The 23,875-nt window shown below is 44.8% G+C and overlaps 1 protein-coding gene across 1 annotated transcript in view; it reads right to left on the bottom strand.

The window, feature by feature from the left end:
- Window positions 1-7,401, bottom strand: part of Myo16 (myosin XVI) — a 337,213-nt gene extending 329,812 nt beyond the window's left edge. Inside the window, exon 1 of the mRNA XM_090341887.1 lies at window positions 7,336-7,401. The gene's annotated coding sequence lies outside the window, so the exon portion shown is untranslated. The remainder of the gene's footprint in view (window positions 1-7,335) is intronic.
- Window positions 7,402-23,875: the final 16,474 nt, after the last annotated feature.

The following is a 23,875-nucleotide window of genomic DNA, read 5'->3' on the forward strand; positions in this document are numbered from 1 at the left end:
TCAAAGCCAGTCCAGGCAGGAAAGTCCGTGAGACTCTTCTCTCCAAATAACCACCAGAAAAATGGAAATGGAACTGTGGCAAAAGCAGTAGAGTGCTCAGTTTGAGCAAAAGATCTCAAGGACAACGCCCAGGGCATGAGTTCAAGGTTCACAACTGACAAAACAAAATAAAACAAAAAATAACTGCTGTCAGGAAATTTTATGCTTTGGGTTCTGATCATATTTTTTTAAAAATCACCAATTAAAGCTCCAAACCCAAACAATACTTATATGTTTAATAAATTCTTGGAATCTAAGAACATTAGAAATATACTGATGCAGCCTCATACAGGAGCAAATAGTAGCAATAATTTTATCCGGCTTTATTTTCTCAGACTAAGTTATTACATTGCCAAGTGCTACTTTCCGTAGGCATTCCTGCTCCTTGTTTTAAAGGTTTAGAAATTCTGTTATGTGACCATAATATGCAAAATTAATTTTTTGATAGAAATAAACACTAACTGATAGCTTCTTGATGTTTCCTTATGCAGTTCTAGGGATTTTTGGAGTTCTTCATCTGGTCCTAAAGATTAACAATGGAACCTGCAAAGTGACATTTGCAGTTCTTTTAGATCCTGCCCTGGGCCTGGACGTGAGGCTAACAAACTTGTGAAAAAAAGAGATTAGCTGAACTTTTGTTTGAAAGTCTCTCTTTAGCCTTCACCCAACTTTCTGACTAGTTTTCCACCTTTTTGTTTTGTCTTGAGGAAGAATACGACCAAAACGACAAGGAATCATTCTGAAGTCACATCATTGTCAAATCACTTTTCAAACATTTCTGTTTTATAGCATAGGGCGAGGCCTAGGTCTCCTGTAGCCTTGCTCTTCTGGGGATAGAATGTGCCTGACACTCGGATGTGTTCACTCTACTGTTTTTCACTTTGCCAGGACTCTTTCTACCTGGGTCCCTAAATGTCACCTCACAAGACAACCCTGGAAAGTTTAATGGAATTTCTGTAGGACCCCCGTTGCTTCTTCAAGACAAGAATGGGTTACCATGAAGCTGCTATTTTGCTTTAAACTTGCCATTCCATTGTGACAGATCAGATTTCACAATTTCTGCCCACTGAAGTCTAAATATTTTGCCTCCTAACATTTCCCAATCCAGTCTTCTGTGCTATGCTGTACAACAGTCTTCACGTAATTCAATGCTGTAGAGCCATTGGTTTCTGACATGTATTCCTTAGCTGTCACCAACAAGTTATTATTTATACTTCCTGTCCTTCTTTTGATTTCAAAATGATCATCTGGTTAGACAGAGATTCAAAGTTTTTAAGTTTCAGAAAATGTCTTAATTACCCTGAAATGCTTTCCATACGAATGATCTGGAGCTCCTCTTCAGGGTAGGCCCAGGGGTGTTTATCTCATTTCATCCTTCATTTTCCCCCAGAATGCTTTGCCCACCTCCCCACACCAGTGAGGCCTAGAAAACAGTTCCCAGGCATTTACTGCCTCAGAGAAGGGGGAATTCGGATGGATGCTTGCGCACCTCAGTGGGTCCTTTTACTGACTACCTTATAGTAGTCAGCAATTTACGACCTCAGTGCCTGTTTCAATGCATCTTTAGCTCAGTAATTACATAGCATGGCTGCAGGAGCCATCCTTCCTGAGAAGGAGCCAGTCTTACGTTTAGTCCCAAACCATTCATTTGTTTCTACATAATGTAAAATAAAAATAGCTACCCTAAGCAATATAAAATTATCTTTTTCTACTGGCATTCTAAGTGTCTTCATTTCTCAGATTATTTTCCTTTTGTCTTATTCTTGCCTTCAGTTTTAAATCACTGAAATAAGTGCATAAGTTAATGGCTCTCCGTTCCAAATAATAAAGATAAAAGACATGTTAATAGACTTTTAAAGAAGATTTGGGAGCTCATGGAATCTTTTCCACAGTGAGATTTCCAGACACCTATTACTAAACTGCTTATAGCCAAGAATCTAAATTAGAAAGAAAATGAACAGGCCGAGTAACATTTATCATTCTTAAAGGAATTATTTAATATTTCAAATGTGCTCATTAAAGGCATGCAGTACTGTATTCTAAGGTTTTAACCTTCCACTAATTCCAGGAATAAAAAGTTAAAATACTTTTCACATTTGAAAATAAAGAATTTGAAGGCTGGTTCTTACGCATAATTTAATTTCTTTTATTAGAGGTTGAACATCAACTTTACTCTCATCCACATCTTCCAGCAAACATTTTAGCCCAAAAGTGCCGGCTACAGTTATTTATGAGGTATTTATTTATATTTAATGTTTATATTTATATTAGATTATATTTTATTTATATTTAACAGACATACCTTACTTACATAATAATTATTGTCCCTTTTACAATAGCTCTTTGTGGGTAATTAGTAAGGTTCAAAATTCAATAATCAGATATGACATCAATTATATGAACACAGTACCGGTTATAATGCCTTTTATGCTAAAATTTCTTGAAGCACTTGTTTTTATTTGTTCAGGTTTTTAATTTCTTGTAGTACAGTCCACACAAACTATACAAAATGTAAAGTACTTTCTCACTGTTGAGAGTCTCTTGAGGCTCAGTGGACAATTTCTATAAAGGCCAGTAGCAACTGTTTTAAGTGCTGTGAGAGTGACTTGTTCACACAGGCTTTGGATGCTTTTTCTCTAACTACAATTTTTAAACGGAAGCAGGCAGGAGGCATGTTGGGCATGGCCTTCTAGTTTCGTGTACGGCTCCTACTAACTACATGGTTTAAAAGTTCATTTTTTTTTTCTTAAGGAGCATCAGAGCCTTGGGCAAACAATCAGATGTTTATTCGGTTTTGGACCCACCCTACGGAATTGTTGGAGAGATTCTGCAGACTCCATGTGTTTTCTTTCTTTCCTGTAAAATGAGCAGATAGTGTCTGTAGGAGGGAGGATTGAGCTGGAGGGAGACAGAGAGACAGTGCAGGGTATAGGTGATGGGCAGGAAGACATGCAGCAGGAAAGAAGAGTGCCACTGGTAGGTGTTCTGGGAACTGCAGAGGGCGTGCTGGAGACCTCCAGACCCGGAGGTAGAGAACATACCTCTTGGCAAAGGCCATGAATAAAAGAACTCCAGGAAAACCTCCGCATTTTCATAGAGAGAATGAGAAAGTCTCAAGGGCAGGGCAGAACAGTGGCCAGCATTTAAACAGAGCCTTGATGGGCTCCATGCATAGTCATGCACACAGCAAAGAGAAGTCAGAAAAAGGGATATATTTGAAGTGCTGTGATTGAGTGGATGGCTTAGGTTTGATTCCACCTGAACAAAGTGAGAAGAGGTTCCTGTGCAGACAAAGGTGAATGGATAAAGCCAATCTACTCTGGGATGACAAGTTCTAGGTGGAAAGCTACAAACAATTCCCTGTCCAAGGTAGAAATGTGACAGGGGAGAAGGAAGAGGGGCAGGGAGAGTGAGCAGGGAGGGTCCAGAAAGAGAGGTGACATATTGCTGCAGAAAAGCAGGCAGCTTACACCGTGGGCAAAGGCACATCATTTCAGCTCTTTCAGCAAATGGTCTCCTGTCCAAATTTGCATCTAAGATAAATCATGCGAGCCACTGTATGCCTGGCTCACTGGGGCAGACGAAGACAGGAAGATGGATTAGGGGATGATGGAACTTGGGTTGAGGGCAGCCACAGAAATTCGGAACTGGGAAATCTAATCCAAGCAACGCTCGTGAAATAAATGTGAAGACTTGCTGGGTGATGGGAATTTTAAGTAGGGGATGGAAAGGGTAGAGTGGATGATGGAGGGAAATGAGGGCAGAAACAAGCATGAAGTGACAGGATCACAGAGCAGTGGACATTAGGATCCAGAATGGACCAGGAAGAGGTCACATGCTGTACGGAATATGCAAAGCTCCAGGACAAAGGGCTGGGAGGGGTGTGGTGTAGGGATGCAGAGACAGAATTCAGCCACCTATGCATAAAGAAGCCGGAAAACCCACAGCAATAAGTGGGGAAGGCAGAGCCAGGCCGTACTGCACCAGCTGTGCATGCTCTAATCCTGACTATTTAAGAGGCTCAGATTAGGAGGATCAAAGTTGACGGCCAGGCCAAGTATACACAAACAACAACCTATCAGTGAGTCGCTGGGCTCAGGTACTTGCCAGGCTGTAATGAAGATGATGATGATTCTAGCCTAGCCTAAGCATAGAAGTCACCAGACTCCATGCCAATGGAAGGAGCTGAAAGAGGTGGAATATGTCTATCACCCAGTTGGGCCATTCAGACACTCGCCAGGCAGTAAGGCTCTATCTAAAGAGTAGCCAGTGGAGAAAAGTTCATTGAAGGGATGCGTTTGATTGGGGTAAACTGTGGGCATGTATGGAAAGGTCATGATGTGAACTCCACCTTGGGTTAACATAGCTAAAAAAGAAGTGAGGCTAGATGGATGGCTCAGTGATTGAGTGTCTGTCTCAAAGCTGCAAGGCCCTGAGTTTAAACCCGCACAGGGCAAAAAATAAAAATATAAAAGAAGAGAGCCGGTGAGTAGAATGGAGAACATGCAAAGGCACCCTGAGGATGAGAACACAGAAGAGAAAGCCAAGCAGGAAAGGGAAGGAGGCTGTGCTGGAAAGAGAGAAATGCACTTGAATGAATGAGGTGGAAGACATTTCAATAGAGATGTTTAAAAACATGATTATGTTTGACATATTATAAATCTATACCTAACATGTCACTGGCTCCAAAAGTTACCCAAACAAAGAAGCACAATACAATCAGTTGACATAATCCTGCTACTGAAAGTGTACAAATAACTGGAATACATCAGTTTTGTCTCCATATACCTTTACTCTCATTTAGTTGGATGGAAACTTCTTAATAGGAATAGCTTGCTCTTTCATGATGTGTTCTTGGTTAATGTAACAAGATGAAAAGCCAAAGAAGAAAACTGTTGAGAATTCCTATAAGCGTAAGAGATCCCGAGAGCTCGAGGGCTCAATGGAGGGATGAGGCTGAATTTTTACAGGAAGATCGCATGAAGATCACCTGTCCCTCGCTGCACCCAAGCAGCAGATTCTGATTCTGCAAGTCCAGGGTGACCTAGGAAATCTCAATGGAGGCACTGCCAAGGAATCCACAGCTGGCAGAATGAGAATTCCTCCTTTAGTTCTGAAAGGTTCACGACAGTCTTTTCAAAACCAAGTGATTCTACCCTAGAATAGAACTGTATCACTTTATTCTGCCTGATCACCATTGCTTGGCTTGAGAGAGGAAAGGTGCGGTGCAGGGCAATCTGCTACCTGGCTGAAGGAGAAGCAGCATTGATGCCAGGTGAGTGAGAAGAGCCAGCCAGGGCCCCGCCCCAGCAGAGCCACTGAGTTTGCAGGTGGAGGCACCTGGGAGAGGATGAGGGAATGGGAGTCATCTGCTAGAGACAATGAACTTGCTGAGGCCGCACCACAGCTGAGAGATTAGATGAAAAGGTAAAACAGGTGAGGGTGATGAGTGGGTACTCCGTTTGTCTGCCCCTCACAGGGTGAGCACGTCAGCCCCACGTCTGCCGCCTTCGTGCCATGCACTCCGGTGACAGTCACCAGCTTTTTCAGCCTAGTCTCTGGTTCTGTAATCACACACTTGATGTCCACCCAACTTCCCTTATTCTCTCAACATCCTCAGCTGTACAGAAATCTTAAAGAACGACATGCTGGGGCTGGCACACAGCAGAATACAGAAGTGGGGAAGGGCCAGAAGAAAGGCTGGGGACAGAAAAAGGCAGAGATGCATCCTGCCCAAGGCCAGGATGGTGACACTGCCCTCCTCTGAGGGGACATTGAGTCAATGTGTACCCACAACTCAAATCTTTCAGGATGTAGACATCAACACCCAGTAGCCCTGCCTCTAGGTAGATGATGATCAGAAAGACAAAAAGCAAAAGTCACCCACACCCTCTGGGCCTCTTTTTCCTGTCACTGGAAGCCTGGGCCATGGGCTTTCAAAGTTTCTTTCTACCGGGGCATGTTCTCCTCTGTGAACAGGGCAGTTTGGGACTCACATTCACCCCCATCATGACACCTGCAAAGGGCAGACGCGCAGTTCAGGTGCTCAGGGGAGCGCAGACCCTAAAGGAGCATCCTTACCAGACAGACAGCGCTGTAATCCTCGAGGGCTCCGCTCCCTTCTTCCATAAAGGCACGCCGCACCTATACTGGGATCACATTTGCATCCTGTGTTTTACTCAACAGATTTTGTTTTCTGATTTCTCAAAGAGGAGATGTTTCCATTTTTATTTAGTCTCCTTGAAGAACATTCCTTTCCTGCCATGGGCTGCTATCCCGGGAGGGCCACCCTGCGGGCGCCTGGCATCGCATGGACAAGCTGACCCTGAACGCGGTGTATCTTCACGCATTTCTCTTGGGGGCCCCGAGGGCAGTCCGAACACGAACTGCACACGCACGATAAGTCCACCATTTGAGCGTTCACTTTATTCACCCCTCTGCCCCTTCCCGGGGACGCAGCACCGCGCTCTCTGCATGGCACCTCCCCGGTAGACTAAAGACGCCACGCTGGGGTCCCTTTTATGGAGGGACCTCCGCGGGCCACGCTGACCACCCGCGTGCCCGGGAGTCCACCCCGATGGTGCTGGGCGTGCACAGAGAGGCAGCCAGGCACCCCAGCGGGCAAGGGGCAGACCGGCTGCAGGTCCCCCGCCCCAGGGCAGGGTGCCCCCCTCCAGGCTCCCGGAGGGAGGCGCAGTCGCCGGGTGCGGACTGGAATAGAGCCAGGGGATCAGCCGTCCCTGCCTGTCCGGGGCTTCCCTCCTCGGCTGTCCCTGTCCCCACCGGACTCGACGTGAGCCGCCGGGCAGAGGCGCGTGAGGGCTGCGGGAGCCCAAGAAGACCCCAGTGCCAGCGCGGGTCTCCCGGCCAAGTTCCCCCGGCCCCGTGCAGCAGGCGATCCCAGGACTCCCGCCGCGGCCATCACCCCCGCCGGGACGCACGGGCCCGGGCGAGGACCACGTCGCCGCCCTCTCTCCCCCGGCCGCCCGGGGAGAGCCTGCGCGCCGCCGCCGCCTTCCAGACAATGGCGCGGAGCCGGCCCGCCGGGTCGCAGCCCGCGGAGGGGTCGGGGCAGCCGGGCCGGAGCCGCCAGCTGGGGGCCGTTTTGCCTTCGTCTTTGTTCCGCGAGCGGCGTCCCCGTCCACGCGCGGAAGAGCGGGGAACACGCGCGCGCTGCCCCGGTCTCCCGTGGCAACCCCGCCCCCCCTTCCCCGCCGTTGGCCCCGCCGCCCCGCGCCGCCCCGCACCGCGCCCTCCTCTGGTCCCGGGGCGCCACGCCCGCGCCGCCCTCCCTACCTGCGAAGCGGATCCGCTGCCCCGCTGCCCGGCAGTGTGGCGACGGCGGTGGCCCGGCTTGGCGAGGAGCGCGGGGCGCGCGCGGCGGCGGGGCGGCGCCTCGGGCCGGCCGGACCTGGGCCCCCGCGCGCCGTCCCCGGCCCGGCGCTCCCCACGCCGCGCCGTCCTCGGCCGGGCGCTCCCCACGCCGCGGCGGCCCGGGTGCGGCGGCGTCGCAGCGGCCCCGCCCCGCCCGCCCCGCCCCGCGCGCCCCCCGCGCAGCGCCCGCCCCGGCCGGTCCTAGCGCGGGTCCCCAGCCCCGGAGCCGCGCTGCGCGGGCTCCCCTTCGGGTCGGGGCGGGATGGCGACCCGGGCTCCCCCCCCCCCCCCGCCCCGGGGTCCGCCCTCCCCCTCCCGCGCTCCCCCAGAACGCGCCCCTCCGCGTCCCCAGAAGCCAGGGTGGGATTCTCTATCCAAACTTTCCCAGCCGGACTGGGGCTGGACCCGAGCTGGAGGCGGCCTCGGGGGGGCTGGGCCACGCCGGGCCCGGGGTGGACAGTCCGCCGGGACCAAGGCAGGGCGCCCGGCCTCGGCCACAGGGCCCGGGACGGCACCGGAGACCCCAGCCCAGGACGCAGCCCCGCCCCCCTCCCCGCCCCCCCCCCCCCCCCCCCCCCGGCCATCTGAGCGCCCGGCCCTCCCTCCGCTCGCTCTGGGCAGCCCAGCCACCTGATCAGGGGGGCAACACGGGCCCTGGGACTCGACGAGGAGTGCAGTGGGAAGGAGAAGCCGAAGCACACGCAGGGGTTTGTGGAAGGGCTGGGGAGGCGCCGCCTCCAGGTCCCACTCAGATGAGTTTGTATCACTGGACAATCTAGGGGAACCAGAGGCTGGACGGGGGTCCGAGGAGCGAGAAATCACAGCTTCTCCACGGGAAACCAATCTCCAGACTTAGGCGACCCTGCAGCTGAATTTTGAGAAGGGGATTAGCTACTGAGACAGGTTTTGTTGTTGTTGTTGTTTTGTTTTATTTTGCCAGTCCTGGGCCTTGAACTCAAGGCCTGAGCACTGTCCTTGGACTTTCTCAAAGCTAGAGCTCTACCACTTGAGCCACAGCACCACTTCTGGCTGTTTTCTATGTATGTGGTACCGAGGAATCGAACCCGGGTCTTCGTGCATGCACTTTCTACCACTAGGCCAGACTCCTGGCCCTAATGAGACAGTTTTAAAAATCATCACTTACACTTCATTTTAGGTGATGTGAAATATACTCTGCAAATTTTAAGATGTGGCCAGCAAAGCTAATTAGTTTACCTTTAATTGCCATCAGACAGGAGATGTTTTCCATGGAGGAGGTGTCCTAGCTCAGGTCTACAATTAGTTCTGCTCTAAATAATATGCAAAATCTTGGAGTGATTTAAACCGTTCAATAATAGGATCAAGAATGGCTGTGAGTTAGAAGTAAAACAGATAATTTAGCCTGCTTGTTTTTTTCTTATATTTGATGTATCTAGTTCCAGGGAAACAGAAATCAGGATTATTCGCCATTTCTAGGTTAATTATGTTGTCTTCTTTCCCCCTCCCCTTACCCTCCTTCCCCTTCCTTCTCTCTCACTAGGTAGCACTTTATTACTTGAGCCACACCTCAGCCATATTTCCCCTTTACTTATCTCAAATAAGGTTTCCTGTTCTCCCTCCCCCCCTTTAACTTGGAGCTCCTCCAATTCCCTGCCTCCTGACTGGTTGTGGTTACCTGCATACACTGTGCTGGCTTCCATTTCTCTTTACACTATAAGATTTCTATAACAGAAACACACATGAAGTTAGCTGTGGTGAACAGCATTTAAAACTGCAGACATGAAAAACATGGTGCCTATTAAAATACGAATGGACTTTCACTCAGCATGATTATTATTGCTAAAAATATTCTATGTCTAAAATATTGGTTATATATTTACCAGATTTTCTGAACTAGCAGCTTGTGGTTTTATGCTCTGCTAAGAGAAAAACACAGAACACAAAAGATAAATACACATTTGTATCCCAGCTATTCTACTCTTCTTCTACATCATATGTAACTACAGTGGCTTGAAATCACAACTGACTTTGATAAGGCTTTAAAAAAAAACAAGACTGTGCTATCTAAGCCTATAAGCAATATATTATTAAGAATGTCAATATTGGTTCAGTTCCCAAAGGTAATTTTTCTCTCGAAAGGGAGATATAAACGCGGGCTTCCCATTGATCTCCATGTTTACATGGAGACGTTGCATTCTGAAATAGCAATTATTTAGCTAGTGTAGAAGCATGTATTATCCAGCTTTGCCATGAAATACATGATAGTAAAAGAGGGTTGCTTTAAATAGAAACCGTAGAGAACATGACTACAATTAGACTTGGGCCATGTTTTTCAGAACAGAAATGATTCATTTTGTGCACTGGACAAGTGAGTATTTTATCACCCGTGCAATCTAGTCTGGCTCGCTACATCCCTGCCTTCAGCGCACTGGACCTCGGAACCTGGAAATGTTGAATAAAAACATAGGTTGTTAGTGTGCAATATTCAAAGGACTCTTTCCAGAAAATTGTGGCCAATGGTAAGCCCATTTTATACCTCTTGTTGAAGATTCCACTGTCTATAACTTGATTTCAAGAAGTTCACCTATTTGTTCTTTCCTCTGATGGAGGCACTGATACCTGGCTTTGGTGAACATGTAATTTCCCATTTTGTCTTCACTTCAGAGCACGTTTCCTATCAACTGTATATGGGCTTTTTGTTTTTAATTTTTTGTCATATTCAAATAATTAGATATTTATAGCAAGCGCTGTGGGTGGACAACCAGAGGCCTCCGTGGTGCTGGGGCTTTGAAGTATGCTTATTTGCTCACTTGTTGATTGATATTCAGGTGGTTTATTTTCAGGGCTACTATGTACAAATAAAAGCTATTGCTGTGGATAGTCACACACATTTGTGTTTGGACACAGGCTTTGTAACATTGTGGTTAATTCCTAGCAGTTTCACAAAGAGGCTAGGTGACTGAGTGAACCATGGTAGAGTCTGTCAGTAGCAAGCAGCTTTCTGGAGTGACTCACCATTAACCATCCATGCCAGCGATGCATGAGAATCCTGGCTGGCTTCCATGCCACTTGCAAAATCTTAGCCATAACAAGCGTGACACACATTCTAACAACTACACGCTGTCATTTTGACTTTATTTTTCTCATGGTTAATGATGCCTGATTATCACCCCCTCATCCCCTCCCCTACCACGGGGAGCTGAATCCCTATTTCTTCTTTCTATGAGGGCAAAGGACCCATCTCCAGATACAGTTATGGAGGAGTCTTTTAGTATATGACTTTGAGCAAGGGGGTACATTGTTTTCAATATATAACAGGTCATAGTAAATGACGCAGGTCTCCATATTTGGCATTTATTTATCGTAAGAATGAACTAGTAGGCCTTGCATTTTTACCCATTCATGGGATGCAGGTTATTTAATCACCAAGTTTTGAGTGTTCACAATCATTTTATGGACACATACTTAAGTTTAAGAGTATAGGACAGAATACTTTCCTATATTCTATATGGGGAACAAAGACGCAAAACTCAGGAAGAGGGCTATGAGATAAAGTCTTTCTACCCTAGGTTTGCTCATCCAATCAGGGCATATAACAAAAATAATGCAACTCACTTTAAACCCTCTTATGGAAGATTCTGTCCGTATAATATGCCTCACCTGTACACAAATGTATCTTTATTTGAAGGAAATGCAACCATAAGAGGCGAGTTGGTCTTCCCAATTTACTAGTTCCAGAGCACTGTTTAACAAAACCAAAGTTATAGTGCTGTCTTAACAATCACTTTAAGTCACGGACCTTTTGCATGAAGAGATAAGGGCAGATGGAAATCAGTGAATAAATGCCAGAATAACCAGAGCTGGCCAGTTTCAAAAGTGAAGGCATGTGTTTATTTAGTTTAGCAAGACCCTTTAACACAGAAATGTCACCCTCTCTGGAAAACTGAGGCATTTATAGAACCACAATTTCATGTTCCTGGCCTGAGCAGCAGCTGCACAACAGCGATGACAGCTATCTAAAGCAAACAATCAAATGGGTGAATTCTGAGCTTCAGGCAAATATTTTCTGCTTGGCTTTAAACCCAAATACTGCCTGGCTAACTGAGCTGTTTCCAGAAACAAATTAATAGTGAATTTAGCAAATAAAATATATATTTTCATTCACATTTGCAATCAAACTCACATGCACTCCACATGCACTAAAAATTAATACCGTCAACATGAAGTGCCAATTTATTTTACATTTAACCCTGATTAAGTACTCGTTTGATCTATCTCAGATACATAAAAGTTAATGTGCTTAAGTAATTATTTAAAGCATAATCCTGAGGTTATTAAAAATTTAAATAATGAAATAAGCGAGTTGAAGCCAAAAGCCACGTCTGAGTCCACCAAATCCAGAGTGGAGGTGAGGTCTCCTCCTCAAGGGACACAGGGACACACAAGCCATCCGGGTCCTCGCTTGCTCTTCACCCTCTTGTCCAAGGCTCAGGACTCTAGCACTGATGAGAAGGCATTCCACCCAAACTCCAGATACAGAAGGCCTCGGTTACACACCTAATAGTTTGTAGGCGTGTTTTACCCAGAAGAAGCAGTGTGTGGTGTTACAAATACTCTAGTAGGCCTCCTCCTTTCTTCCTAAACTGGGAAGAACTCTCAGTCAGCAAGTGGAACACCTACTTGTACATTTCAACTCTGGATGAACAGATCTTGCCTCTGTTTGGCTTTTGTGAACAAAGCAAACTTGAAAGGCAAACTATACATGCAGTAAGAGTCCACGGGGTGGGGGGAGGTGGGGCTCCAGGGGTCCCCGCAGCCCAGAGATGGCGATGTCTGCCGCTGTCCACTGCTCCACTTGTTCAGCGGAGACTCAAAGAAATAGCAGGGCCACCTGAAAGTGACCAACCACCCATCCCCAGCAGCTCAGCGCTCCTCACGGGTCTCACAGCTGCCATCTTTAGCTTTCCAGAGCTAGAAGCTTCATGCCGATTGGAGAAGTACTGACTACTGCAAAAATGTTACCAGTACAAGGGGCACTGTTTCAAAACGTGTGACTTTGATCTGCAATGGCAGGTAGGTGCTGTAGTTGTAGAGCATGAGAATTTCAGTCTCCTGTCTCATGAAAACTTTCATCTCGCTCAACGGCAGAATTCTAGCCCTGAAAGGGATTAGAAAGTATTTCGCTAATGAAGAAACCAAAAGTCATGTATGTTCAGTGAATTTATTCCCCAAGAGCATGCTTATTTATAAGAATATTAGGTGTTACTCGTTTTGTATCTGACTAGAATACTGTCAGAATCATAAAAACGCAACGGCATGTTTTCTCAGATTGTTCCTTCTAAAATTTTCTTAAGCTCTGAGACAAATATAAGTATAATTTTAGAAGGGAGTAGAGCAAATTTAAGAGACCAATTAAGTTAGAATAACAAGTGTTAACCAATAACAGAGAGTTATCACAGTTACTCAGGCACTGGTAAATCACTGACACCTTTCAACACATCCACATTCAGTGGAATGAGTGGACTTGCACTTTTCCTCCACCTGCCCATCTCCTCATGGCGGTGATTAAAAACGTCCCTGCACGCCAGTGTCCTTCCTTGACCGAGACCCTGCTTGCTGCTGTGGAAATGCCCTTCACAGGCATGTGTGCTGCTTTTCGCTGTTCAGGGTGGTGTGGGATTTTAAGTCGCATGGACCGAGAACCCTGTGTTACTGTTAGGAGCGGCCCCTCCCAACTCATCCTTCGGAAATCACTGGTGTCTGGGGCTCCTGAGAATTTACTGACTTGACTTGGTGTGCCATGTCCAGAATCAACTGCAAAAGCCTTCCCTCAAAAACAGACACTTCTTTCCACCATGATGCATTCCTGGCCAGATAGGAAAGTATGTGCTTATGTGTTTGTTTGTCTGTTTAAATGTTATATGTGTGTGACTTGTATATGTGTGCATATGAGAGAATGAGAGAGAGAGACAGAAACAGAGACAGAGACAGAGACAGAGACAGAGACAGAGACAGAACTGTTGCCAGGGCTTTCTTTACCCTAGAGCCTTGCAATTTTGTTCAGTGTTCTTACTCATGGCTAATGCTTTACAACTTGATCCACATCCCCACTCCTGCATTTTACTGATTAATTAGAGAAGAAGTCTTGAGGACTTTTCTGCTTGAACTGGCTTCAAACTCTGATCCTCTAAGTATCAGCCTCCTCAGAAGCTAAAATAACAGAATGGGCCATGGGCACCTGGCTAAGGACTCTCTTGAAAGAGGTTATGTCAAAGATATTTAGAGAAGTAAGGGAAACTGATTGAAACAGGGCATTTCTGTAGTGAGTCAGCTTAAAAATATATTACTTGAAATGTACCTCATTAAAAATACTCGTAAAATTCACAGAAGTTACCTTGGAAATGCATCGAGAAGGGCAGGCTGGATGTTAGCTTGTGACATTCTCGGCTTAATATTACATAGCCTCCAATGGTTCATAAACAATGTTCAGTTTTTGATGACTTGTTTCAATGCTAAGACTAACAAATGAATAAGAAGCAGACTTCTCAGTTCTCGGCTCTATGTTACTTGCATTGTTTGACTTACATACTTTCCATTTTCCTCCAAATTATAAGAACTTATGCAATAAAATGCTGGGGTCTACTTTACAGGCTTTATAACCTATCACGCATTTTTATTTTTGCAATTTTATTTTGATTCAAAGCTATTTGTGTTCTTTATTTCACCTATCAATGCACATTTGTTGCCATGGAAACATAAATTAATGTCATCTGTCTGTGACAAATGTATTGACAGTTAAGATATGGCTTTTAAAACAGTGTGGGGATTGTTACGCGCTCACATTCAGCATGAAAGATATTCCTACTTATGAATCATTTATGTTAACAACTTTATAAATATAAGAAAATGACAATCAATGTATTGCTTGCTGAATTTGTCTTAGCAGAAGAATGGAATTTGACAATGCTGTAAATATGACATAGATTTATATGAAACTGCCCCAAAGGGTCAAAGACCACACAATACTCACTTGATTAAACAAATATGAAGTTTCCTTCCAAAACTGGCATTGAACATTTAAAAGTGTAAACCTTTGTAAACTGTTGTGTCAGTAGTGTCTTTACTATGCACACGCTGGTGGTATAAAGCCTCACACCCAGCTCTGGCTCTTGTCCTCCTGTGAGATCTGTTTTGCCCAGCACTCTCATCTCCAGGGGATTATTACCTTAGATTTTTGTCCTGCTACGCTTTACAGTTTCCTGGACTCTAATTCCAGCTTAATTACTTCCTTAATTACCTCTATCTTTTCACATAAGTAGACCCTTTCACCCTGTGTCCTAAAATGCGATTCAGTTCCCAAATCTACATCTCTGAGCGGTCTTCATCACAGTAACATTCCTTTTTCAGAGGAGAGCCAGGCCTCCTGTTGATTAGTTTCTGGTGATTCACTTGGCTTAGCCCTCTGGAACTTGGATGTGGTCTTATTCTCTCTTGACTTGTTATATTTCCAGGTTAGACAAGGATCCCATTTTTTAAGTTAGTGTTAATCTACAATTCTATTATGATTGCTCTAACCCTGGAGAGACTGCTATAGGCTGATCTAGTTTATTATTGCGATAAACTCAATACCTGAATGTCACGTATTTGGCTATTTACCTAATTACGGTTAGACAAGAAAGCTAAGCCAGGACCGGCAGTGTGGCCTAGTGGTAGAGTGCTCCCCTAGCGTGCAGGAAGACCCAGGTTCGATTCCTCAGTACCACATACTCAGAAAAGGCTGGAAGGGGTTCTGTGGCTCAAGTGGTAGAGTTCTAGCCTTGAGAAAGCTCAAGGACAGTGCTAAGGCCCTGAGTTCAAGCCCCAGGACAGGAAAAAAAAAGCAAGAGAAAGAAAGAAAGGAAAAAAGAAAGAAAGAAAGAAAGAAAGAAAGAAAGAAAGAAAGAAAGAAGAAAGCTTACCCATTCTCTCAGACTCTAGCAGCTGACATTCTTTTCCAACAGCAAAACCAGTTTTTAGTTTTCCTCTAATGTTTTAAAAGTATCCACACTGCTAAATGATTTCACCTACCATACTGCTTATGATAGGTGTCATTTCATGCTTACAATGTCGCCTTCTAGATGGGAAAAGGCAAGAGGTTTTGATACCTATTCTTCAATAGCTCGGCCTTTCCTGTCTTCCATGATTTTAGAACCAGATTTAGTCCGTCTTGTTTAGTGATAGGTCTACACATGAGGCCTACGGTTCTGCTCGCGGCAGTGATGAGAGTTGTCTGGGTCACTGGAGAATAAGCCCGGAGGACGCGCAGAGGACATGCAGTACACTAACCCTGACACCATGGACAGAAGAGCCCCAGGTAGAGGAGAAGTCCCTCAGTCCAAGGACCAGGGCTTCAAGGACCAGGCTGGTGGGAACTTTCAGCAATGCTGGAGGAACGGAAAAGGTAAGGAAAAGCCACAAGCCCATCCACGCCATTCATTCTGTATTACAGTTCTGCATCTTCATTTCTTCTAAGGCCAAGAAAATAAAGAAGCTGGTTCAGGATCACTTGACACTGAAGTATAATACCGTAGGAAGAATATTATCCTCTAGTCAAACGTTCTTAGTTTTAACATTGGGTACAACATTGGGCAAAACTATCCCTTTTCTTCCTTATTGAGACAAAAATAAAGCATAGAAAACATAAAACAGTGCTAGATTGGTTGCATATCTGTAGCCTCAGCTCTTTGTGAGACAGAGACAGACAGAGCTTCCAGGCTACCTCATGTAAAGTTAGCAAAAAACCCAAATATCAACAAAAACATGGGCTAGCTCAAATGGTAGCGTGACTGTCTACCTGCATTTCTAGCACCACAAAAAAATTACATATTCATTCATGTATTTATTTACGAATTTTAAGAAGAAAGAAAGAAAAATGTTTGAGATCCAGGACAAACATATCAGGAAAACTCCTCTAACTGGTGTAGATGATGAAACGGTGTCTTTTCATTAGGAAGCCAGATGTCCTTGAAGGAAAAAGGGAGGAAAGAGGTGACAGAAGGATAGACCGTGCTGAGACATTGCCGTGATGTGCTTGTTTCCCGGCTATTGCTTTGTGAAGAGATCAGGCTGACCAAAGCTTTGGGGAAAGCCCTGTACACTCACTGGTGTCCCAGAGAAGAGAAGGGCTGAGGACGAGGTAGCTGGATTCTCAGCCCATGCCAGGCTTCCTCTGTGCTCAAACCTTCCATAGAAAGGCCACTTGCCACAAGACCCCCTTTGTCTGCATGCTGAGATCTCGGTCATCCATCTTCTTGTTTTGTTCCAAATACATTCGTCCCTAAACACCATCACCCCTGGGCATATTAGAAATTTCTTACTACCAAAATACATTTGCTAGAGAAAATAAGTCATCATTTCAGAGGAACCAGAGGACAAAGTGTGTGTTTTCCATTACGTGCTCATGTACTTAATGTTATCTCCCCATGCTGCTAGAAAACGGTCAAGAAGAAAAACAAGGACACCATTTATTTACATATTTATTTTATTATTTACATATTTATTTTATTATTTCTGTTTTATTTCTAAGAAGTACAAAGCAAAAGACCTCACTCAGCTCCAGGGCAAGCACTGCTGAATGACAGACGCCTTTCCAAAAGTGAAAGGGATGAATTCAGTTTTGCTCCAGAGAGAAAAGGGACAGACAAAGGACTGAACCGGCAGCAAGTAGAAAGAGAGAAGGGAAATGGATGCTGAGAAACACAGTACTAAGGCCACACCTTTAAAAGTCTCCCATTCTTTTTGATTATGTTCTAAATACTAAGTGCCAGTGATTATATAGAGAGATTCCCTTCTTGAACACTTGTTAAACATGTCATTTGAAATATGATGTAAAAATTAATGCTAATAAATTCTTTAATAAAAAAATCTCTCATTCTGAAAGGGGTCAGTGGCTAAGTAGTTCCACCACAGCAACATAAACCTGACCATCTCCTCAAAAGGCTAAACATAGAACTCCCCTATGACCCAGCAATTCCACTACTTGGCATTTACCCAACAACCCAGAAACAAGGACATACTAAATCCACTAGCACAACAATGTTCATTGCAGCACTATTCACCATAGCAAAGATATGGAACCAACCTAGATGTCCCTCAGTTGATGAGTGGATCAACAAGTTGTGGTATTTGTACACAATGGAATTCTATGCTGCTGTCAGAAAGAATGACATCGCCCCATTTGTTAGGAAATGGAAAGACTTAGAAAAAATCATATTAAGTGAAGTAAGCCAGACTCAAAGGAACTTAGGCTCAATGGTTTCCCTCATTTGTCATAATCAGTAGAAACCTTGGGCTCTACTAGCAGAGATTTGCAATAGAGCAAAATCTTGATACATAAGGACATATAATGTGAAGCTAATTGAAAGGACCTCCAGGATAGTGAAACAAAAGCCATATAATGAATGATTGTTGTCCTTAATGTACTATGTTGTCTCTCATCTCCTTTGCTGTCCCTTGGTTATCTCATATTGGTATAGTATCTCACTTTGTTATCTGATATATTGAACTTATTTGTATTTGGATATTTGAAATTTGATAGGGAAGGGGGGAAAACCAAGACGGGTGGGGGGGTGTGGGGGGGGAGGGAAACGGGTACCAAGACATGTGAAAGGGTATCAATGTATGTGAATTAATGCACCTTCTATCTGGCAAATATCATGTAACCCTTTTACTAATTACAATAAAAAAAAAGAACAACAATTACAAAGATAAACCTCTTGTAACTAAGCAATAACCAAGTTGAGAACACTCAGATTGGAGTGTTCTCCAATGTAACTACATTGGTGCTTTATTTTTTTTCTCTTTTTTTGCGTTTTCTAAAATGTTCTTTATTAAAACAATAGCAATTATAATTTGTTTAGTTTGGTATCAGTATCTTAATTGGTGCTGTTCTATCATGGCTTCTGAAAAATCAGTTCAAATGTCTCAGCACTGTAAAGAAAGTTTAATACTGTCACTTATATTTCAAAGATTTGGGGTTTGGGGGGATGAAATGAGTATTTAAAGTTAGAGCTTCATGCTTGTTAGGTAGGTGCTCTACCACTGGAGCTTTAGCTGTTTTTCAAATAAAGTCTCACAGTTCCTTAACAAAAAAAAAACCTGACCATCTCTGGGTGCCTTCGTTCAGTTGCACAAATAGATGTCTCCTGTGATATAATGTTATTAGGGAAAATAACTGGAATTCACATCTGGGTCAGTGTGGCACAGACAAGGAAATTTTATGTGTGACATAATCTCAGGAGCTTCTAAGAGAACTAATTCCAATGGAAGCTCAAACAGGGATCCAGGATTGATGGAGAGAAAATAACTCTGCTGGTAATTCGCAGAGATCCCGGTGAGGGCACTGAACTTTCTACAATCCATTATACGGGGATTTTGAGCCAATCTTATCTACAGCTTAGGAAATAAGGTGACCCCAATTGCTATTGCATTTGTCCAAATCATACAATTCTATTCACTCTTATAAATAAGTTTCAGGGGAACACATAATGGAAGACAAGATCGTCCAAGCTTATATTATTTAGTAAATAAGCAAGTGTGCAGTTGTATAGCTAGTTGTGTAATTTTATGATCTTGGTACTTTTAGACTGAGGAGAGAAGACTTATGAACATAAAAACTGCTAATAGTGGTTCCGTGTGGAAGGCAAGATTAATAGTGGTTTTTACTTAGTTCATCTGTCTTTGATGCAATCAAAAGCAGTGGGGTTTTTTCCCTAAGCAACATGACATATAACTCTTGGTAAGGTTGTCTGTAAATGTGTTTATATATCTTAAGGCAGACTCCAATAAACAGAATGTGAACTAGGGATGCTGTTGTAGGAGGAGGAGGAAGAGGAGAAGGACAAGGAGGAGAAAGAGGGGGAGGAGGATCAGGCAGGAAAACCACAGCCCAATTGTTCAGGTACCATAGACATGTGGCAGTATTCATGTTTCTTTCAAAGCTAATGCTTAAACTATCAAGCTGACTAAAGTAGGGTCCACTCAGGATTAAGATTCTCTGGTATCATCTCACTGGACAATTTGCAGACAAATTCACAGAAACAACATCAGCAAGCTGACCCAAGGAGACATAGGAAGAAAATGTATCAATGGAATAGGGAGTGGTAAACCCAGGAGAATGGAGCAAGGAGACGCCATGAAATGGCAGGGGGAAGAGATGGATGGATGGGGGCAGGAGGATGAGGGTAGAGCTGACTTGTACACATCGTATACATAAATTGTATACATTATGGTCATGCGTTATACACATTCGTGGATGGGGTAAATTATAACCCTCTTGTACAGCCGTTTGAACATAGCAATTCATATAGAAAATAATAAAATAATTTCAGAAATGAGAACTAGTGAGGGGCACAATGCCTGAGTTCTCAAGTGGCTGTTACCAACCAGAGTTGGAGATTTGTCTTATAGATGACGTACACGCCTATTTGGTGCCAAAAGATTGAAATGTCACCCTCTGTCTGTATTGTAAAGCCTCATCCCCAAACGCCAGTCTGCTTGTTAGGTGCTCTTCAAGGTTAAGCTAGGTTGTGCCACATCTCGGTCCCACCTGTGGGACCCACGGGCCTGAGACCACAGCCATGCTGGTGCTAACGCCCGAGGTGAACGCGGGTGCTGTAGAAACCCTCCAGTCTAGAGAAGACTGCTGTCCTGGCAGCCTCCATCTCACCCCACTTCCACCTGCCCAGCCCGGCTTCACATTTTCTGCCTGATAAAAAGTGACCCTGCTTGCAAGGGAGTCCTGTCACTTTCTCTCCAGCTGGGCTGAAGAAGCCTGGCTTGTCCTTCCCAGGTTTTCTTCCCAAATAAAACACGTGGGACTGACTGTGGATTTCCCCTTTCTGCTCTATTTTATTTTATTGCCAGACCCAGGCTTGGACTCAGGGCCTGTGAACTGTCCTTGGGTTGTTTTTGTTTTTGTTTTGTTTTTTCTCAAAGCTAGAGCTCTACCACAGCACCACTTCTGGCTTTTTACTATGAATGTGGTACTGAGGAATCGAACCCGAGTCTTCATGCATGCTAGGCAAGCACTCTACCACTAGGCCTAAACTCCCAGGCCTCGTTTTCTTTTCTTACACACACTACTTCAGAGTCTTGAACAGGTGAAGGACTTTGCTGCACCTCCTTTTCTACTCGCCTGACATCTGTTACCCTTTGGGCTGTTTCTCCTCTGGCTCCTGTTCTCCAATCCACCTGCAGAAAGCTTGTCTTGTTTCTTTGGGTTCCTTTCTAAATGTCTCCAGGCCAGGGTGCTTTCCTGCCTGGCCTTTAACACCACGGACCATGCTCACTATACCTCCTCTTTCCAGCTTCAGCTTGGTGCATTTCTATCACCTCAGATACAAACGCATACTTCCTAACAGGAAGCCTGCTTTATAAGAGGAGGAAAATTGGGCGCATTTTCATGTCCATGACTTTTCTCTTTCCCTCCCATTCACTGCTCTTAGGACCTAGTGACTCATTTGCCTGTCTCTTTTCTTTTCTAGTTCTTTGTCTCTGCTCCCTTTCTGTCAAGTCTCTTGAAGTTGTCTTTGAATTGGGGCCATCTCTCCTGAGTCACCATTCTGACATTTTGGATATTTATAAATTCAATTCAGTATCCCCTACTTTGTTTTCTGGTCATTCTTTCAGACATTAGGTCAAAACCACCTTCAAAAGTGATCAATATTCTCAGTGCTTTTATATCCCCAAAATGCTTTACTGCTTTCTAAGCCTGTTGCCTTTACCCCCAACCAGCCTGTCCTCTTCCTCTTTGAAATCTCTGTCTCCGCCTCTCTCTCTCTCTCTCTCTCTCTCTCTCTCTCTCTCTCTCTCTCTCTCTCTCTCTCTTTCTGTGTGTGTGTGTGTGTGTGTGTGTGTGTGTGTGTGTGTGTGTCTTTCTCTCTCTTTCTCTGGCTTGGTAACAAACCTCTCTCTCAACTTTTATTTATAGTGAACAGATGAATGTTTTACGTTTTCAATCAAGAAGCAAGAAGAGAGCTTTCCACTTAGTTGATCCTGGGCTCCGGCTCCCAGCAGCCATAATTGTGACAAAATAGCCCTGTGCTATTAAGCTAGGCAGTCTGCACTATCTACTGAGCAAAGCCATGGTTTAGCAGGGCTCCCTGGCTGTCGTGAGACCTTCCTGGGGCAGGTGGCATTGAGACAGTTCCAGGAAGGCACCCGTGGGCCTTGAGGACTTGGTGGGACAGAGGGCTGAGCACTGTTTAAGGAGTGGCTATCCTTAGTTCCTTTTGTCTCGTGGAGACTTATTAGCACCCCAGTATCTATTCACTAAGAATGAATGATATCTCCAATGACATCAGCTTCCGCCAACATGTGAGGCGTTACTATGGTAACGGAGTGAGTTTTTCAGAGTACAAAACAAGTGTGGAGCTTGGTATGTCAGCCGGGCCAGGAAGCAGTCACGTGTGCCTGCACATTCATCCGGTGAATGGTGGCTCACAGGCGTGTGCGTGTGCAATTCCGCTGGGCTCCTCTGAATATCCCAACTTGGGAGGTGGGACTGAGACTCTTGGCAGATTTACAAAAGCGCTCATGCTCATGTCCAGAGCCTGGCTTCTTGTTTTGTCTTGCATTCTCTATTGCTGGGAGCCAATAGTTCCAACAGAATCCAGGGCTTCCAGCTCAAATGCCAGAGCAAATGTTCTCCAGAGCTTCTGTCCACAGTCCCCGGGGAAACTGCTTCGCTTCTGTTAATGACAGGTCACATCCCCAAGCACCCCGCCATTGCCTTGAAATACTCCCTTGAGATTTTCGTAAACTGTGCAATGTACATCAGCTATTATTAATTACTCTTATTTTTTTTCAGAAGACTATAACTACAGGAGGAAGGAGGGAAGACTGGCACTGATGCAATAGCCTGTCCGGAAACCAGTGGTGAGAGGCAGAATGAATTCCAATGTGCAGAGAGAGTCAGCACATCTGCAGGAGCAGATCTGTGGGGAAAGGGGCATGACAAGGACAGTGTGACTAAAGCCAGCGTGCCCTGCATGAGCGACCCACTCCTGTCTCAGTAACGGCCAGTTCACAGGGCAGGACAAATCCATCTTGACTTTAGCAAAGCATGGGTTCTGCAGGGCATTTACCTCTAGCCCCTAGGATTTTCTCAGGGCTGAAACAATCAGATCCTCCTTTGGTAGAAATCCCTGGATCTTCGATGTTTGTAAGAGGTTGATGGCACATCTTGCCAGGCCCAGGCCATACACAGGAGCAGAACCACCAACAATGTCAACAGGAATCACGGAACACTAGAGAGATGGCACCGGCCAGCCAGCTTCGGGGGGGAAGGGGACGTGCGAGAGGGAGGAGACTTCTGTGGGGTTGGACACCTTTGGCTCCTTCACTCTGCTCCATATCACTCACTGGGTGCACTTGGGATTTTTCAAAACTTAGGGGACATAGCGACTTCTGCATCCTCGGTAAACTCTGGCTAATGCCATGAAGAAGGAAATGGGTAGCGGGAAGCTCCGTGTGTCAATGTACCTCCATGGGTACCGATGATTGCTGGGTAAATTGCCTTGAAATTTTATTTGAAACTTTATTTCACCAAAGAAGAGTACATCCAGTACAAGACCTAACACACAAAAATATTTGGGCTTACCCATTCATTGTAGGCTAGAATGTGACTTCTCCAGTTAATTTACTAAGTCCCTTCATTTCCCTGGCTACAGTGCCTGCTGCATTCAACTCAGTTGCACTCTGTCTGAAACTTTTCATGTGAAACAATGGCAAATGTCTGTGGTGATCGGAGTGCCATGATAATAGGTTCATAAAAACGGTCCTCCGGTATTTAGCATTTTATGTGATCACCACTTGAGGGATGTTCCTATTTTTTTACCTGACAGAGAAAAGCAAAGATTAACATTCAGGTTCAACTCGTTTTGTTGTTGTTGTTGTTGTTGTTTTAAACTCAGAACACTTAACTAGTCTACTTAACTAATTGTGGAAATCGGTCTTTAGAGCCTAAGCACAATCTGTGGTCAATTTGGGAACAGACAGAAATCCTAATGAGACTTAGCTATTGGTACTATCACGAGCTCCTCCCTTGTGCAGCATGGCAGCACAAGATCCCATAACTTCATGTGTCTGCTTTCCTCATCAAACATCCTTAAAATATATCATGGAAATACTTCCTACCCTAATGTCCTTTTACCTTAGCTCTCAGATAAGTCAATCCGTTTTAGATCGTAAAGATGCCCCTAATACCTTAGCTAAAATTCCACTTACAGATGAATGTAAGGTCTTTCCCTTAGAGTGATTTTGTTGCAGAAAAAAATGGAGTAAAATTTATGCTACTCAAGTCATGTAGTTATAACTGGTCTTTTCCTTTTGGAAAGTATTGCCTGTTGGGTACACTAAAATACTCTGCTTATACATAGAATTATGTGAGCATATTAAGTGAGGGAGGGAGGGGTGGGAGGGAGGGGGAAGAAGGGAGGGAGAA

This window comes from Megascapheus bottae, chromosome 11 (genome assembly GCF_031878675.1).
Source record: "Megascapheus bottae isolate mThoBot1 chromosome 11, mThoBot2.hap1, whole genome shotgun sequence".
Lineage (NCBI taxonomy): Eukaryota > Metazoa > Chordata > Mammalia > Rodentia > Geomyidae > Megascapheus > Megascapheus bottae.